At 35.0% G+C, this 19632-nt stretch overlaps 1 long non-coding RNA gene across 1 annotated transcript; it reads left to right on the forward strand.

Moving 5' to 3' along the window:
• The first annotated feature begins 16120 nt into the window (after positions 1 to 16120).
• LOC147842408 (uncharacterized) lies at positions 16121 to 19151 on the forward strand. Its single transcript, XR_015499704.1, has 2 exons — positions 16121 to 18322; positions 18547 to 19151. It is a non-coding gene; the product is annotated as an uncharacterized LOC147842408 (long non-coding RNA).
• Positions 19152 to 19632: the final 481 nt, after the last annotated feature.

Raw genomic sequence — 19632 nt, forward strand, 5'->3', positions numbered from 1 at the left:
AAGTTTGTTTAAACCTTTTTTTCTGTGTTTTCAAGTATTTCTAATCCAATAACCAATACAATTTCAGACATATTTCATGACCATCAGATACATTAAAATTCGGCAAGCTGCTGTCTACTACCAACACAGCCAGCATCTCAACTGTTAACATATAACAGCTATAAATTGGGTTACAAAGATTTACTGCATCAAATTCAATTCAACTCTACTTTTACATTGTAGATTGTATCAAAGCAGCTTAACATAGAAGTTCTAGTAAATTGAAACTGTGTCAGTCCAGTTTTTAGAGTTCAGTTCAGTTTAGTTTAATTCAGTTCAGTTTAGTGTGGTCTAAATTTCACTGCTGAGTGTCCAAGCACTGAAGAGCAAATCCGTCGATGCCCGGATTCACAAGTCCAAATAATGTAACTGTACTATATTTTCTGTTTCAGTGCATTTATAATCAGAGCTTTGACTTTAACATTATTGTTTTTGTCTCTTTTAAGCAAACTACATAAAACATCTTAAAAACAAACATTTTTTTAAGTAAAGCTATGCTTGTTATTCGAATACACACACACACACACACACACACACACACACACAGTTGCTGAGAAACTAATTACCATTTTCATTTAATTTAATGTGATTTACTGAAGTAACTACAGTACTAAGACCTATTAAATATTTCAAAACAGCAAATAATTAATCTGTGGTTGTAAAATAACAACTAAAACTAATTAAACTTAAGTAAAATACATTTTAATTCTCACAATATATAATTATCTAGTTTAAGTTAAATTTATAAAAATACATAATGGGTGACGCCTCAGAGCAAGAAGGTCGATGGGTTGCTGGTTCGAGCCTCAGCTCAGTTGATGTTTATGAGGAGTTTGCATGTTCTCCCCGCGTTTGCGTGGGTTTCCTACGGGTGCTCCGGTTTCCCCCACAGTCCAAAGACATGCAGTACAAGTGAATTGGGTAGGCTAAATTATCCGTAGTGTATGAGTGTGTGTGGATGTTTCCCAGAGATGGGTTTTAGCTGGAAGGGCATCCGTTCCGTAAAAACGTGCTGGATAAGTTGCCGGTTAATTCTGCTGTGGCAACTCCGGGTTAATAAAGGGACTAAGCTGACAAGAAAATGAATGAATGAAAAATACATAATGAATTAAAAATGGATAAAATGGATTATTGTTCATAATATTTAATAAGTATCTTTTATGTTGTTTAGTTCTTCTAAGGTACATATAAATGTAATCAAGAATACCTCAAGAATAAAAATTAAAAACCTTATACATAAATATTTAAAATTGTGTTCAGTCATAGTGTTATGATCACCATCAGCATTGCTCTTGCAGACTGCTGGAGAACACTCACATTTAACTGCACTACGAATCCCATCATGGACTTCACTCACACACCTGACCCAGATTCCCCTTGATTGCAAACACACAAAGTTGAAGCTGTTCAAAACTACTTAGATAGACTATAAACACAGCACATGTGTGGCTGAGTCTTGTTATCCTGTAACATTACAAAGAGTTCTATTGTCCAGCTGTTGCATTCAATTTAAAGCGCTTTCCTTGTTTCCCATGTTTTTGACCTTGGATTGTATATCATGATTTGATTCTTTGCTGCCTTCTCTGAACCGTTTGCCTGTTTTTGGATTTCACTCCTGGATTTTCTATTATACTGTAGATGCTGGTTTTCGACCCCTGTCTGCCTCACCATTCTAAAATGCAGCCGCATTTGGAACTACCCCTGACTGCTCATCCTCTTCTGCAACACATTGATTTGTCCATGCCAAAGAGCCTTAGGATCTAGGCAAAAAAGACATCTTAGCTAATTTCACCTTTTGGAAACAGCCCTTGTGTTGGGAGCTCATCTTTGATGCCTTTAAAAGCTGCCGCAACGTATGCAGCTCAATGAGCTTTAGACCTAAATTTGTATCTGGTGCATTAGACATATACAAAGACACCATCATTCGAATGCTATAATCAATGAGGGAAAACAAATGAATCCTCTGAGCCATTAAACTTGTCAAGAGACCCAGACATGCAAGCACACAACACCATATTTTATCATCCCCTGCATTCTTCTAATTAAATACTAATACAACAGTGAGCGATTAGCTTATTGTGCACGGTATCTGTGGCATTCCACATTCCAGTTTTATACAGTAAATGAGCTTAATTATTTATGATTACAGACTCCCTTTGTCTCTCTTTTTCTGTGTGTGTGTATGACCCTGCACATTTATAACAGTCATTCAATCGTTATGCAATTAGACCCTCATTAACTAATGATTCCCTGCACCAAAAATGTCATTACCATTCACCTCATACTTCATGCATCAGGCCTTCAATTTGTATTTCACTTAAACTGAATAAAAAGCGCATTTCAGTCCCTGAAAAGTTCAGTTCAGCTCAGTTCATAAAAGCACGTTTTTAGAGATTGAAAGCGTGATACTTAGATCTCATTTATATGCTGCTGTCAAAAACACCGCAATTAAAATTACATAAACAAACAGAAGGATTTTAAGGCTTTCATACTATCCTGAAATTTAATTAAATATTTCAGTGAAATATTTAATCTGCTCTAAACAATGTTATGCTAAGCGATGGCCAGAAAAAAATACAACTGATTCAGAGCTGTTACTTTATGAAAAAAAAAAGAAATCATGCTTGCAATAGCTCACTCTGATATTGAATAAAGTAAAATGACTTGAAAAGTTTAAACCTTAATTTTTGTGCTAACACTGGTGCTAAAGTAGACTTGTCAAAGCTATGACATACACTCACCGGCCACTTTATTACTGGGTTGGACTCTTTTTTGCATTAAAAACTGCCTCAATCCTTCGTGGCATGGATTAAACAAGGTACTGGAAATATCCCTCAGACATTTTGGTCCATATTGACATGATAGCATCGCACAGTTGCTGCAGATTTGTTGGTAATTTCCCGTTCCACCACATCTCAAAAGTGCTCTTTTGGATTGAGGTCTGGTGACTGTGGAGGCCACTTGTGTTCAGTGAACTCAAGAAGAAGAATGTTCAAGAAACCTTTTTAAGATGATTCACGCTTTATGACATGGCGCGTTTTCCTACTGGAAGTAGCCATCAGAAGATGGGAACACTGTGGTCATAAAGAGATGGATATGATCAGCAACAATACTCAGGTAAGCTGTGGCAATGACACGAGGCTCAATTGGTACTAAAAATTATAAAGTGTACCAAGAAAATATCCCCCACACCATTACACCAACACCACCAGCCTGAACCATTGATACAAGACAAGATAAATCCATGCGTTCATGTTGTTGACGCCAAATTCTGACCCTACCATCTGAATGTCGAAGCAGAAATCAAGACTCATCAGACCAGGCAACATTTTTCCAATTTTTTATTGTTTAATTTTAGTGAGCCTGTGCAAATTTTAGCCTCAGTCTCCTGTTCTTAGCTGACAGGAGTGGCATCCAGAGTAGCACTCTGCTGCTGTAGCCCATCCGCCTCAAGGTTGGATGTGTTGCGTGTTCAGAGATTACCATTCTCTGTAAACCCTAGAGATGGTTGTGCATGAAAATCCCAATAGATCAGCTGAAATACTCAGACCAGCCCATCTGGCACCAACAACCATGCCAAAGTCCCTTAAATCATCTTTCTTTTCCATTCTGATGCTCAGTTTGAATTGCTGCAGATCGTCTTGACCATGTCTACATACACTGAGTTGCTGCCATGAAAAATTTGCGGTAACAAGCAGTCTGACAGTGTACCTAATAAAGTGGCCGGTGAATGTATAAGAACCATGTTGAGCTATTTAAAGAACCTTTGAGTAAACAGCTCTTTGAAGAACCATGCATTTCTTCGTGTGTAGAACAACAGTCAAAAAATTATTTTTGCTGCTTCTTTAAACTACTAATGTAAAATCAGCTGAATCAATGCAATTCTTGAGGTTTTTTGGGACAACTTATTTGATTTAAGTTCAATTCACTTAAATTTATTAAAACCATTAATTTAAGTTAATTGATTTTTTGGTTAGGACAACATGAAGGAATTGCGTTAAACCCAGCATTTCATACAGTGAACAATCTAAAGAACACTTTTACATCATAAAGATCCTTTATGGAATGGAAAGGTCCCATTGATGTTAAAGGTCCCAAATAAAAAATAAAAAAAGAATCACTATTTACTCATCCTCAAGTGGTTTAATGAAACTCCTGAGTTTCTTTTTTTCTGCTGGACACAAAATAAGATATTTTGAAAAATGTTAGACCATTGACCTCCATAGTAGGAAAAACAAGTACTATGGAAGTCAATGTAAAGCTTTCAAACATAATTAAAAGTAACTTATTTTGTGTGCAACCAAAAAAAAAAAAGAAATTCAAACTGGTTTGTGACAAGTGAAGGTTAAGTAAACAATGACAGAATTTTCTGTTATGGGTGAACCACATACTTTTTATTTTATTGTGAATGACTGCAAGCAGCATACAAAGCACAGGACTGTATGTACAGTGCAAATTGACATCTTCTGAGAATTAGAGGAAAATATTTTAAACACACTTTAATACTGGATGTGACATTTAGGTCAACCTGACCTCAAGGGTACATTTACAGAACAATTAGCTAAAAATATATTTTTTTCCTTTCTTATATATATATATATATATATATATATATATATATATATATATATATATATATATATATATATATATATATATATATATATATATATATATATATATATATATATACACATGTATGGAAGAGTTTCACAAATGGAAAATTTCTTCTTTAAGGACCTCTTTTACCATAGATTACTGACATATAGCTTAGAGTTTGAATCAGCATGCTCAGATCTGTGCTCATCCATGCAGCCATTTAGATAAAAGCATAAGAGCAGTAAGTATTGCAATAAAGCCCTCAAAACCATTGTAACATCATTATTATGTAAAATACTTCAATGTTATTAATTATACTGACATTAAGAAAAGCCAGAGGGCAAATCATGACAGTGGACAAGAGGAGGAGTTGGGAATGGAGGAGAGTAATTATGTTCTGAGCAGCAAATTGGTAACGTAATGCTGTAATGGCCATCATATTTGTTGACATGGGTCAGCTCAGTCTCACCTGATGGCCAGTGACCTCATTCTCTCACTCAAGAGACATTGGAACCTAATTGTTTCAAGACTTCAGGTCTTATGCATTTATATATATGCCGTTTATTTGTACGGATCATCATAAATAATTATAGTAGTTTGACCATTTATGTGAGTATATGATTTATATATATTTATTTGTCAACTTTTTTATGGTTCATAGGAATTATTGAAAGACTTACTCAGGCACATGTTTTACAGATTTTTTGCTACACAACCCCCCATGGCATCTCCATGGCTCTAAATGAGAATCTATGATATATTTATTTAGGTAAACATATTTATAACAGCTGACTCAAACTGACCTGTAATATAAGGGTTATGATCACTGTACCCTGATATTTTAATTATTGACCAATGCTTTTCTGCAGGATGGGATTGTGGAACTTAGCATTCAGTGAGGTTAAATGAACTTCAGAAGTCTTTTGAACTCTGTGGGGTGCTAGTGGATTTCAAAGTTTTTTAAATTGTTTTAAGTGAGCTGATTCATTTCTGATAAAACCAGAAAATCTGAGGTTGAAATTGTTTAAGTCTGCAAACTATAATATAAATATGTGATCAAAAGGCATAATAAATGTTAGACAAATGTAAGCTTATCCTTTCATTTGTTTTTATATTCTAAATTCTCTATTAATATACATTTCACTCACCACTTCACAAATACTCTTAATATTTGTTCTTTCACAACACCTCATTTCCCTGAATTTATCATCTGACTGTTCAGATGGTCAAGTCTGTTGTGATGGTCTGCCATTTGCATGATGTATGTTGAAATAAAATGCTCGTTGCAATATTATAACTTCAGTTTTGGAGTTTTTCTTAAGAGACAATAACTTTATTTGGGGAAAGGCAACAATAATTATGAACAACAAAATGTTAATACAGTGCAGCACGGTGGCACAGTGGGTACCGCTGTTGTTTCACAGCAAGAAGGTCGCTGGTTTGAGTCTCAGCTGGCATTTCTGTGTTTGCATGTTTTCCCTGTGTTCACGTGGGTTTCCTCCAGGTGCTCCGATTTCACCCACAAGTTCAAAGAAATGTGCTATATGAGTTGGGTAAGCTAAATTGTCCGAATTGTATGTGTGTGAATGCGAGTGTATGGATGTTTCCAAGTGATTGGTTGCAGCTGGAAGAGCATGCGCTACATAAAATATATACTGGATAAGTTGGCGGTTCATTCTGCTGTGTCGACCCCAGATTAATAAGGGGACTAAGACGAAAAGAAAACAAACGAATGAATGAAAGTGCTAAAACAATAAAACAACAACTTTTTTGCTGTGCATGTCAAAATTAAGGATATCATAAACGTATTACGGGTGTTTTAAAATAAATTTAAAACTCAAAAACAGCTAATTATGTTGTCAAAATCATTGATGTATACACAGATCCACAAAAAAGCAACAATTCCTTATTATATTTGCAAATCTAGTAGTTTATAGTTTAGTATATGCATGACATCGCTTTGTTCACATTTTTGTAGGTTACACTTTTATTTTTAAAAACTAACACATTAAAACACAATTTTTCAAACATTTCAGAAGTTAAAATTGTCCTTTTTTCCCATATTGTGACCTATTTTTCCCCATATTCCAATATTTTTAAATGTAGAAGGTAAATGATTTAGTACTTTGGGAACTGATTAGATTATCAAAAGACGGATGTTACTAACAAAATGGAGGATTGAATAATGGACAAAAGTGAAACATGCATTGATAGCCACATCTTAAAGGCATTCCATGTGACCAAAAGTGAGGTGAAGTTTCAAAGGGAGGATTTAAGATTGTGGTATTTGATAAAAGATTATGGAGGCAAATTGGTGCTTACAAAATGATGAAGTGCAAAGATACTTCGTTTATAAGAACAACTACATTTCAAAATAAGATTTTGATTCCATGCCTACTTTAATAGCCAAAATACATTAAAGCTTTTAGTAGAATTTTCTCATTTTAAACAACAAAGTCCTAATTTTGCTATTTTTTTTTCTGAACTTCAGTGGTTATGACATTCGTTTGCAAAAGTGCATGATTAAAGTCACTTAAGTAAAGTCTAAAAGTTATTGTGTCTGCAGAGTTTGTCAATCAAGCTGAGATTAAGAAACAAATGCACATCTATCCATCTGTCTAATTTTGTATGGCACCTGCGCTTTATATAGATTTTCTGGAAAACTCAATTTAATAGACCACCATGGGGAAACTTTATGAGAATTCTGCAAAAATTAATAGATTTTTTATCGCCTTAACAGAAGATGTTGTTTTGTCTGCAGAATTGTGCCACACTAAAAACCGCAATACAATCTAAACCATGCACACATACACGCAGGTTACTAATAAACAGTCTGTACGGACCCCAAAAATGAACTATCAACATCAGATAAAAGCCTGCAGCAGTGTTTTGTGGTCTCTGAGGGTTACATGTTGCACTAATAAACAGAATGAACTGTCCTCCTTGTCACCAAGAGTTAATTGCCTCTGGGTTCCAAAATTGGACCAGAAATGTTTATGCATATTATGTATTCAAGTAGTTAGCTATCAGTGTTTATAATTCTCACTTTCCCAGTCCTGAAACAGATCCTAATGTTCCATGAACCCTCCAGGGTCAGGGGTGAGATTGTTGCTATTTTCTTACAGCATGAATAAATAATTGACCCATTTACATAACATATAGCTGCACCAGAAACATCAATCCACAAATTGTGCTAAAGAGAGAGAGAGAGGAAGGGGGGTAAAAAACTAAATGTTTGTGAGCACTTTTGTGTTTTCTTCTTAGTAATTCACGTTCCTTGAAGGAGAGAAAAAGGGCAATGCTGGACTGAGTTGACCTGATTTTCAAAAGCAGTTCCTCAAAGTCAAGTGGATTGAATTTAATTCAGTTCTCTTTCTCATAAACATGGCATGGTTGTTCTTTAGTTGCTTTGTTATGATTTATCCCCCATGTTTTTGTCAGCTTGAGTTATCATTTGTTTCTTGCGATTGGTTCTAAACAGCTAAACTCTTGTTCATTATTGATAACATATTTTAGAGTATTTATTTTATATTTTATACTTACTATATTATAACACATGTATATTTTATTAATTATTTTTATTTTAATTCCTAGGTGTCATGGTGGCGCAGTGGGTAGCATGATCGCCTCACAGCAAGAAAGTCACTGGTTCGAGCCCCGACTGGGTCAGTTAGCATTTCTGTGTGGAGTTTGCATGTTCTCCCCTTGTTCGCGTGGGTTTCCTCCGGGTGCTCCAGTTTCCCCCTCAGTCCAAAGACATGCGGTACAGGTGAATTGAATAAGGTAAACTGGCCGTAGTGTACGTATAACGGTGTTTCCCAGTGATGGGCTGTGGCTGGAAGGGCATCCGCTGTGTAAAACATTTGCCTGATAAGTTGGTTGTTCATTCTGCTGTGGCCACCCCAGATTAGTAAAGGGACTAAGCCAAAAAGAAAAGGAATGAATGAATGAATGAATGAATGAATGAATGAATGAATGAATGAATGAATGAATGAATGAATGAATGATTTATAATTCCTGGGATTAATATCCTAGGATTCATTTTCAGCAGCCATTACTTTAGTCTTTACTTATTTTATGTTAATTGTGTTAATTTACGCTAATTCCAAGTCCTACTTTTATATGTATTAAGTATTGAAATGAAAGATTTGTCAAATAGCACAAACAGAAAAAAATAATATGTTAATTATTAATTAATTAATGCTTGCATATTAATGACTTGAATTGCCAGGGCTTGTATTTTTGGGTTCTCAAATTTAAGCTGTGAATATTCAAACAAAAAAATTTTCAAACACATTTTCATACTGATAAATTCAATTCTTCATATTGAACTTCCAGATTCATTTTCAATATATTCAGATCTGTTTAAAAATAGATGTATAATATTCAAACGGCAATTTTCATTTCAGTTCAAAAATTCGCTTTCATAAATTCAGTGGTTCAGATTCGGCTGTTAAAATTTCATATTTAAATCTAGTGTAGTGTTCTATTCGACAAGCTTCCGTTCTACATTTGCCATTGATTTTGTTCCATATATATAAATATCTTACAAGAAAAAATTTAAAAGGTGTCACGGTGGCGCAGTGGGTGGCACGATTGCCTCACTGCAAGAAGGTCACTGGTTCGAGCCCCGACTGGGTCAGTTGGCAATTTTGTGTGGAGTTTGCATGTTCTCCCCATGTTCACGTGGGTTTTCTCGTGCTCCGGTTTCCCCCACAGTTCAAAGACATGTGCTACAGGTGAACTGAATAAGCTAAATTGGCCGTTGTGTATGAGTGTGAAAGAGTGTGTAGGGGTGTTTCCCAGTGTTGGTGGCTGGAAGGGCATCCGCTGCGTAAAACATATGTTGGATAAGTTGGTGGTATATTCTGCTGTGGCAACCACTAAATAATAAAGGGAATAAGCCGGAAATTAAATCAATCAATGAATGAATAATCAAACAGCAGTTTTCATTTCAGTTCAAAAATTCACTTTCATTTAGTGGTTTAAATTCCACTGTTAAAATCTGACAACTTTTATATTTCAATCTAGTATAGTGTTCTATACAACAAGCTTTTATTTTAATACTTTTGGCATTGATTTTATTCCATATAAATATCTTACCAGAGTAAATAAAAAAAAAGTCTTTATTTTTATGCAGACCTCCAGGAAAAATTTTGTGTTTAGTAATTATTAATTCATTCGTCTTTTGTTTGAGTGGTAATTTTTATATTGTGTTGATCCTATATGCTCTATATTTTTCATATGGTCAATATTTACCGTTTATACTGTATTTACTAAACAGTCAAAGTTCAAGATATTTAAAAAATCTTTGGAATGGAAAATTTAAAACAAAACAAATGAGAAAAATTGTGTGAATGTGGCAATCATGAAATCCACTGAATGTAAAAAAAATAATGTAATTAATCTTTCAGTTTCACAAAATTAATCTTAATCTAATTAAAAGTACCTAATTTTTGTAATCTGATTAAATCATCCAAATTTGCATATTTGCTAATTTTATATAATGAAAATCATTTTCGAGCATGTCATCACGCGTGCTAAATAAAAAGACATGACAACATGAGCCACACACCAGGAGAGACGCTGCTCGATTGACATGTTTTTATGAAGCCATAAACATCAGCCCATCTGCTGCTGCCAATGATCTCAGCAGCAGAGAGAAGCACAGGTTTATGACTTCATACAAAAGCCTACAGTGCTGAATATAAACAAGTGAGAGAGACACAACCTGCAGGTGAAAGGAAAAAAAGTCATCTGGCAGGTGCTCATCACCTAGGCCTCTTTTGAAAACCTGCTTTAACTTCCCGAGGTATAAAACACACAGATGAGATGCCTCGTTTCAGCTTTTGTGGGAGCAGCTGCGAATTTAAATACGCAACACTCTACGCACAATATACAATTTTACTGTGTCTGTTTGCGGTACTAAAAATGGCAGTGTTTAATGAACTCTGGGTTATTTTTGTTTTCAGCCATTTCACAGCTTTCTGTGCTTTGGGTGATGCAGAATCTCTCAAAATCAAAGGCTTGCTTTGAATGCTAGCTGATGTGAGAGAAATGCTTTGTTGTCGCACTAAAATAATTATCTGGAAAAGTTGAAGAAAATTGTAGGCAATAAGGACACGGTGACCTTGAGGCGCTAGTTCTGTTCTCCTCAAAAAAAAAGAGAGAGAGAATTTCATTATCTCTTCCACGACAAGACAAAATGTCATTCTATTTTTGAATAACATTTATGCCCCGTCGCGCTGAGCAAACAACAAAACGAAAAGACATTCAATCCCGAGCGCCTACATGAGAGGAACTTTAGCCTTGAAACTTATACGAAACACTAACTGCTTTACATCAAAAAAGCAACGACACTAATGGCTGCTGTTATGATATAATGGCTGATTTGTCAGTTCTAATTGGAGCAACGATTGTCTGAAATGGTGTCACCATTGCAGTGATTAGAAACGATACACCATTCACCCCCTTGACCTTCCTCTGCAGACCACACAGACTCTCTCTTTTTACATAGCTTAATTGCATTTTGCCTAGTGAGGATGTGGGTAATTCAATATAACGTCATGTTCTCACACTAGACTCGTCTGGATTAAATGTCCATCAAACTGCTGCAGTTTATCATAATATATTTCGTGGCCACAGTCTACTCTAATGTTACAAAAACTGCCTGCGCTATTCCATCCAGAGAGGTTTTAGAGATGAAATGTAGATCCGGGGGTTCAAATAAATCTAAACGTGTCACAAAATAATATCCCATATTCCATTTAAAGGTCTGTCCAAGCCGACCGCAATGAATTACTGCCTATTCGAGTGGTAACTGGCTCTCTGTATTGCTGTCTAATCAAATAATACCATCAATAAAGCAAGCGGAAAATAAACACATTAAATCAGGTGTCAAAATGATTCAAATATTGTCATCATTATTTTCCTTCCATTTTGGACGCCAATGTCTCATAAAGGCTTATATAAACCATCGTAAATCAGATGTTACAGTTTGCTTTTAATCACCACAGCAGAAGCAACTATAACCATCAACACGTCTTCATCTGATCCTCATAAACATTTACACAGCATTCAGAAGTGTGACAAAACACAATTGACTGATTTTGTGAGGGAAAGCGATTTAATTTAAAGTCCTATTTAGTGAGTGGCCTAAATCAGTAAGATTATTTTGTGCACTGCTAATTATTATCGTTCTTAATAATTATAAAAATACTGTAAATCAACATTGTAAAGAACTGATATGATTAAAAAAGTCATGGCAACATATGTTTTTTTATGTTACTGGAACTTATTTTAAGGTAGTTTGATCAGGTTTCAACTAATTCTTTTAAGTTATACAAATTTTAAGGAACAATACACTTTTTTTGGAAATAGTCTAATTTTAACTCCCCTATAGAGTTAAGCAATTGAGTTTAACCATTTTTGAGTCCATTCAATTAACCTCCGGGTCTTGTGAGAGGACTTTTGGCTTAGCTTAACCTGACTTATTATATAATCAGTATTAGCATCAGGGGGGTTTGGGGGGTTTGAAAAACCCACCCCTCGCTGACAAAGGTCCACAAATTGTCCCATATAAGAGCTCATTTGTCCTATTTTGACTGCTATGCTATCATAAATAGTTAAAATAACCTATCAAAAAAGGCTTTAAGACCAAGCAGAATGCTCTCTTGGCCAATCAGTTTTAGCTAATAAATGCAAACTATTTTTTTCATGAGTCCAACATCCAGCTGTGCAAGAAAACATGCAATCTGACATATGTATAGTCGTCTTTTGCTGCTGTATTTGCTACTGTTAGTTTTATTCTAAATCTGGGACGTTATTCTTGAAACAAAAAAGTGACCATTTAAATGTTTTATTATTATAAGGGCCAAAATTGTGACTGAAAAAAGTGCTGGTCAGTTTATTTGCCTAGCAAATAAAAATAGACAACAGGTTTTAATTTAAAACTTTAACAGATTTCTATTTATTCTAATGATTTATTATATAATAGTTTTGTATTTTAAAAATAATTATTTATTCATATTTAGCTTTTCTAAATCCTTAAGAAATTTTTTGGTACATTAAAAAGGGTAGTTATGATGACAACCCGAGAAGCTAATCCAGCTAAAACTATGCTTAAAATGTCACTAAAATGTGAATACTGGCAAAAAGGTCCACATTTAAAAAAAAAAAAAAAAAAAACTTTCAACCAGACTAGCTACAGGCATGAGCATAGAACAGAAGTTTAGTTCCAAGCCATGTTGGCCAAAAAAAATATTTTTTTTTAAAAATAGCAATCATCAGTCTTAGTACATGATGTAACTACAGAAGAATGAAGATTTAAAAAGGAAAATTACTGAAACTCTTTGATTGTTTTTGAGCGAGATTCTAATGGTCTAATCCACAGACATCCCAAGTTTCCCGGAAGGTCTCCCGTATATGCATAGGGACACCCAGATCCCCAAAAACGACTAATAATCTCCCAGAAATCGCGTGTCTCCCTCCCCCCTGCTCCGGTTCCTCCCTGCTCTTCAGATAAACCTTGCAAAACCTGCAACCTCCCGCAAATCATCAATGTCCCACCCGGAAGTGACTTTTCCCAACTTGGGTCTGAATCAAATTAAATGATCTACTGTATGGTAAGGTATCGGAGTCCAGCTAGTGAAATGGTGGGGTTACATTGGTGCCGTGACCCAGATGGGAGTGAGTTTTAGGAGGGTGAGTGTATCGGAGGCCAGCTAATGAAATGCTGTGCAGGTGAACCTCACTCCTCTGACCTCTAAAGGTGCTCTAGCAACAGACGTAAAAGGCCATGGTCTCTAGCCTCCTTGTGAGAGCAACCGACTCCCATGCAAAGAGCCGCCAGTTCGATCCCAATTCAGAGCGGGTTGGATAGTGTAGGACCGGTGGGATTACACTAAGCTAAGCTAAAAGTGCTCCCACCAGACTGGTGATCAGCTAAATGTATTCAAAAACTGTTTAACACTAAGAGAGTTGTAAAATTAGCCTATTTCGTGTTTCTTTTAGTGAGTTCAATGGATGTTAAGAATGTAAGTTGAAATGGAAAATATATTTAATTTGATTTAACTTAATCATTTTATGCAGCCATAATTTACAATGTTTATATTTATTTTGAGGTCAATGTGCATATGTGCGTGCATGTGTGTGTGAGTCGAATTAGAAAACAACAACAGTTGATTGTTTTCAGGACTAATGTAATCATAGTGAAGAAGATAATGTCATAGTGAAGAAGATACTCTTTGGTTGTACCTTAAACCCCTTTTGTTAGTGAATAGCAAAGAAATCTAAATTTGAGAACAGCAATGACTGTAGCACAAAGATGTATTACAACTAAAATTTCTGTGTGGTTACTTCAGTCCAAATAAGAAGTGTCAGCACATCTGCAGCCACAGGACATCACTAGTTTCTCACAGCCCAGACTGCTCTGCTGTGATTTTGATCCAGTCGTCTTCAGTCTCTTCCACAGTTCAGTGAGTTCAGGTCTCCAGCTGCAGAAAACATCCCCAACACCATGACATTTCCTCCTCCACCGTTCACTGATTTTTTTACACAGTTTGGATTCTGTCTTTCTCCAGTTTGATGACGAATAAAAGGTTTCCCATTAGACCCTGCTTTCATCACTAAAGTGAACTTTGAATCAGTTCTCTGTCCACACAGCATGCTCCACAGCAAAGGATAGTTTAATCTTTTGATTCTGTCTGCTGAGGAAAGGTGTGGTCGGTATGCTTTCAATCCAAATTCTCTTTTCTTAAACAATCAGCACTTAACTGCCAAGAAAATCCAGCTGCAATAAACTAATTGCCCAATTAAATTCTTCTAACTCAGCCTCATTGGTAATACATGCACAGGCAACATTTTTTAAATACGTAATATGTTTCAGAAACATGTCCTTCTTGCACATGTCCATGAGAAGGTGGGGCTTGTTGCATAGATCACCTAACAAACAACAGACCTAATCCCTTTCCTTAAACCATCCAATTGTTTTTCCAAAAGCAAAAGAGAATAGTGCATTTACACATAGTTTATTCCTTGACTTTACATAGCTTTTACCTCTTATGTGGAACCGTGCCTCACTGGACTCGAACCTGAGCACTCGACTTGAACCTTTCTGTATCAGAAGTACAACACTTCACAAAGTGAGCGACCAAGCAAACTGACAGCACTAGAAAAGTTGTCCATATGGAGATAGATAGGAGAGGCAAATCTATTTGATTATAAATCCAACGCTATCTCATGGCAATTCGTAAATTTTTGATTTAGTGGGTAATTCGTATGAATTCGTATAACATTCGTACAATTTAGTACGATTTGCGCATCATCACCCAATGATGGATGGGTTTAGGGGTGGGGTTGGGTGCCATGTCTCCTTTTTAAAATCATACGTTTTATACGACTGAACTCCTACGAATTACTATATGAATTAGCCACTACTTAGTTGTTAGCTAACTAACAAAACACAAAATGCTTTGATTTCCTCGTGAGATTAGGCTGTAAAAATCATGTAAAATCTGTTAAATAAGTTGCACATTTTGTTTTGATGTATTAATTTGGTGCAAACTGCATGAAAACAATCCTTTATTTGTCAATAATATGTCCATTTGTCATATCATTAGTGTGAAAAGGAACAAAAAATGTTTTCATCATACTGCTAGTGTTCAATTTATCTGAACTACAGTCAAACGAATGTTGAAATATGTTTCGGTTTCACAAAAATGTAGACTTAAGCATATATTTCCAATGTTGAGTTCTCCACTTTTCTTTAGTGGATGGCCAGTCTTTTTGGAGGTCTTGAATGAGTTTGTGGCATTGCAAATATGCAGTATTCTAAAAATCACATATTTGGAATGAGCAGCATCTCTTGCTAGGGCTTAAAAGGCCATCAGTTTACAGTCAACCTGCTTTCGTGGGGTTTTGATCACTTAAGAAAGGCTCACCATATTGCAACTGTAAAGATGGTCTGTCAGTTAAACAGGATTTGTCAGATAGTTAAGGAAATGACCTCTAGGTACCATATTAAAACAGGTATTCGAAATGAATATAAAAGAGTTTTCAAAATGTGTTTATTGTTCTATTTTATAATATTTTATTTAAGTCTTTAATGCTGCACTACAGAATAATTGAACGATACAACTTGTGAAATATGCTTTAAAACTGCCATTTTCTTCTGTTACAATAGGTTCAAATAGAACCAAGCAGTGACTTTATGAAGATTGTAGGTCATTGTCCAACTTTGATCTCCAAAGAGAAGAGCGTATACGTCTTTAGTTAATTACCATACATGAACACATAATGACATGACACTGATATAACTCATACTTTTTTTGTTCTTGTATGTTTACAAGCGTGAGGTCATATGTGCTAGACTAGAGCAATAATTATGTTTCACAGAAATTAAAATGGAAAACTCCTACTCTTGATACCATTTATAAAGGCATCCTGGTAGATATAAAAACATAAGCTATATAGCAAAACACACATTATTAAACTAGCTTCAGAATTATTTGTACTTTACTGTATCTTAAGGTGGAAATAGAACTGGATAGGAGTGCCAATAACATTAACTTAACTTTCTTTGAAAACTACAAACGAGGCATCCGAAAATATAGGCAAGATGTTAGCAAGCAATGATGACTGATCATGAAAGCCAGTATGACTCTTTGAGAGCCGACTCATGTGGTATAATGCGAGCGTGTAATTCAAACTTTAATTGCCTACCCCGTGCATGTGTTCCCTCCGGCAACAAGGTGTAGTGTCTTCAGAACAGTGCTCCCGAAGCCATTATTTCTCCTCTCTGTTCTGCAGATAAACGCAAGAGTCCCACTGTACATTATTAGTGTTGGCATGTTAATATGATGTGGCTTAAAAGCACCCTTTAACACGCCAGTACAGATATGAATGCTCTGCAAATGAATACTAAAACCATGTGTCAGATATCTCTATTAAAAAAGTCTAACTGACATATATGACTCCCCAGGTAAAAAGGGATTAAACCAAGTGCTGGAGTGTTATAGAACACCATATAAAAGGAAAAGTAAACTAATGGGCTAGTCGAATGGCAAAACTGTCTTTAAACACAGCTGCATTTATAAAAATTTCATGTTTTATAGGCTGTACTGAAGTGTCTGACAGGTTATTAATTCCAAAAGGTTACATGTGAGAATTACTGTGTCAAACTGGACAAACTGACAGTCGCCCGCAGTATACTTGGATTAAACCCCTGTATGGGGCATATATGACTCAGAGAACAAACAGTGTGTGTCTTATGTCTAAACGACTCCATGTTGTTTCGAAGCCCTAAAAGCAAGTCATTAATGTGCTGTTTGAGCAGAAAACAACAGAAAAAAAGTCTAAATGGAATCTGATTTAGCTCTTGGGGGCTTTTATAATGCGCATGCTGTAAAAACAACTTAGTGGAAAAAAAGATGGCCTCTCCTGAAATTACATCAGTTAATGCTTCCAGGAATTAGTCATTTGTCTGAAACTCATTCAGAGGACTGTGACTTTAAATAAACTGCGTTCCTCTTAAAATTTCAAGGACGTCTGATGCATAGGCTGCGTGATTGCAGAGTTGATGGTGTACAACGATAGCTTATAGCATATAGACACTAAACATCTGCTATATATTGGTCCTCACAGGCACCTGAAGCACTCGTCTCATGAAAGGCTTGTTTGCGGTGCATGCAATATGTCTCACTGTGAAAGTTGTGCTGTTGCCAAAGGTTTCAATGGGGTATTCCAATTTTTCACCTCTGAGACTTTTAACACTTGCAAGGGCTTTTCAGAGAAAATCAAACTGTTACCTAGGCAACTGCCGCAATATTAGGGATAAGTTAACAACCTCAGTAGCCCTAACCATTCACAAATCCAGTTCAATATCGCAACTCATCTAACATTTTAAGCAGTGCTTATTGCTTCTCACTGTTGAAATAATCCAAATGAAATGCTTAATGCTATGTTCTGATTAGTTGTGTCAGTGAGCTCGTAATTGCTAGCGGTCTTGCTTGTTTTCATTCAGAAGAGAAGACGATGCTGCAGCACGACGCAAGTGCACCCTCAGTTGATTGTCAATGATATTGCATGTCCTTGTGGGGTCATCAAATTGGGCTTTGCTTAATAATAATTCATTTGCATATACATTTACATCAGCAAGATTCTACAAGGTTATGATTTGACCCAACATCAATTTTGTTTTATTTATTTTGAAACGCCTCATTGAAGTTGTGCTAATATAGTAAACTGCTAGATGATCTATAATTTTAATGTAAATATATATTATTAGTATGAAATACTAATACTAATGACTAATACTAAATACTAATGAAATCTATTTGTTAGTTGAATTGACTGGATGGATGGTCAGATGGACAGACAGACAAACAGACAGTTTCCCCAGTTTCCCCAAATGATGTTTAACAGAGCAAGGAAATTTTCACAGTATGTCTGAAAATATTTTATCTTCTGGAGAAAGTTTTATTTCATTTATTTCGACTAGAATAAAAGTGTTTTTAAACATTTTTAAACCCATTTTTAAGTCAAAATAATTAGCCCCTTTAAGCTATTTTTTTCAATAGTCTACAGAACAAACTATCGTTATACAATAATTCATTACTCTAACCTGCCTAGTTACCCTAATTAACCTAGTTAAGCCTTTAAATGTCACTTTAAGCTGTATAAAAGTGTCTTGAAAAATATCTAGTAAAATACTGTCATCATGGCAAAGATAAAACAAATCAGTAAAACTATTATGTTCAGAAATGTTGAAAAAAAATCTTTCTGTCAAACAGAAATTGACGAAAAAACGACGAGCTAATAATTCAGGGGGGTTAATCATTCTGAGGATAGATAGATAGATAGATAGATAGATAGATAGATAGATAGATAGATAGATAGATAGATAGATAGATAGATAGATAGATAGATAGATAGATAGATAGATAGATAGATAGATAGATAGATAGATAGATAGATAGATAGATAGATAGATAGATAGATAGATAGATAGATAGATAGATAGATAGATAGATAGATAGATAGATAGATAGATATGGTCATGACTAGATATAAGCACTTCTTATAATACTTCAGTGCTGTTGTTATTGTTGTTGAGTAAGGAATCTTCTTTCGTTCAAATATGAGAGATGTGCTGAGTTGGCCTTAAACCTCATGAGACCAAAAATAGTTTATCTCTTCTTCTAATCTTCTTGTCGGAGAGAACATGGAAAGAGCATCTACACTTGATACAGCTGTTTGTTAACATTCACTCACTGTGGTCTTACACTGCCCTCTGCAGGAACTTGTTCCAGGTCTCTTGGCAATACTTACATTTGAAATGTTTTGGGGGTTTTTTTCCAACAAAAACACGCACATATTCATGTTCACCTGGATTAATTATAAATTACTTCATCAAAAGAGCAGCAGAAGGAAAAATATCAAACATTCAAAAAGTGTTTGATGTTCTTGCCTTTATTGTTGTATCCCCCCACTCCACAAAAAAAAAAAAACAAAAACACTTGAAATATCCTTTAATTGACTTTGAGAACTCTAATGAAGATGTGCTGCAGATAAACAAAAAAAACTGGATGCATATATATATATATATATATATATATATATATATATATATATATATATATATATATATATATATATATATATATAACACAATCTAGTTGCACTACTAAACTTAATTTAGTTTGATTGTAAAAATAAAAAACAAGAAAGCATGTTAAATGATAATTTGAAATATTTTAGAAAAAAAAACACAAAATTTTTAAATGTTTAAAATATTTTATTTTGATTACGTTTTTAAATAAATTGGTCTGACACTTCATATTTTCTGCTTTTCATACTATATTTATTAATTGCAATACTTTTACCATAAACCAACAATCAACCATTTGGTAGAGGCCAATATTTTTAAAGTGATGAAATGTGTTGAAAAAAAAAATGCATTGAGTGTTAACTAGTGACATTGGGAGTTTTCTTGGT

Source organism: Danio rerio, chromosome 9, assembly GCF_052040795.2.
Source record: "Danio rerio strain M-AB ecotype USA chromosome 9, GRCz13ab, whole genome shotgun sequence".
Lineage (NCBI taxonomy): Eukaryota > Metazoa > Chordata > Actinopteri > Cypriniformes > Danionidae > Danio > Danio rerio.